Raw genomic sequence first — 608 nt, 5'->3', positions numbered from 1 at the left:
GGTAGGTTTTCTATGTCAACTTCAGTATTTTGCAGTTGGTTTGTTTGAACAACTCTACTGTGTGAGTTGTCTTCTAGTAATGTCCTAAGAATGTAGTAACATCTTAAGAGGAAATAGACATACACGTCCAGGAAGCACAGAGAGTCCCAAACAATTTGGACCCAAAGAGGACCACACCAAGACGAGTAATAAATGCCAAAGGTTAAAGATAACAAGTGAATTTTTAAAAGCAGCACGAGAACTTTTAAAGAGAGGGGGAGAGGCCCCCTCCCTCCCCCTCTCTTTAAAGAGAAAGAGAGACAGCAATATGCAGGAGAAACATTGAGCGGTTGCCTCTTGTAGAGAGGCTGAAGACCTGGTCCCCAACCCAGGCTTGGGCCCTGACTGGGAATCAAACCGGCAACCTCTCGGTTCACAGGCGGGAGCTCAGTCCACTGAGCCACACCAGCCAGGGCACAAAACCAGTTCTTTCTGATAGTAAAATTCCCTGCTGTTCTTTTGCCAGGCTCCTTTCTAAATGGGGCGGATAGAAGGCCTCTGAGGGTGAGTGCAGCGCTTGGTGGTTAGAGCAGCAGTTTTCAAGGTGAAGCACACAGACCTTTGAGAGC

This window comes from Sturnira hondurensis, unplaced genomic scaffold, assembly GCF_014824575.4.
Source record: "Sturnira hondurensis isolate 20B ecotype Veracruz unplaced genomic scaffold, ASM1482457v3 Scaffold0022319, whole genome shotgun sequence".
Lineage (NCBI taxonomy): Eukaryota > Metazoa > Chordata > Mammalia > Chiroptera > Phyllostomidae > Sturnira > Sturnira hondurensis.
This window is presented reverse-complemented; position numbering follows the sequence as displayed.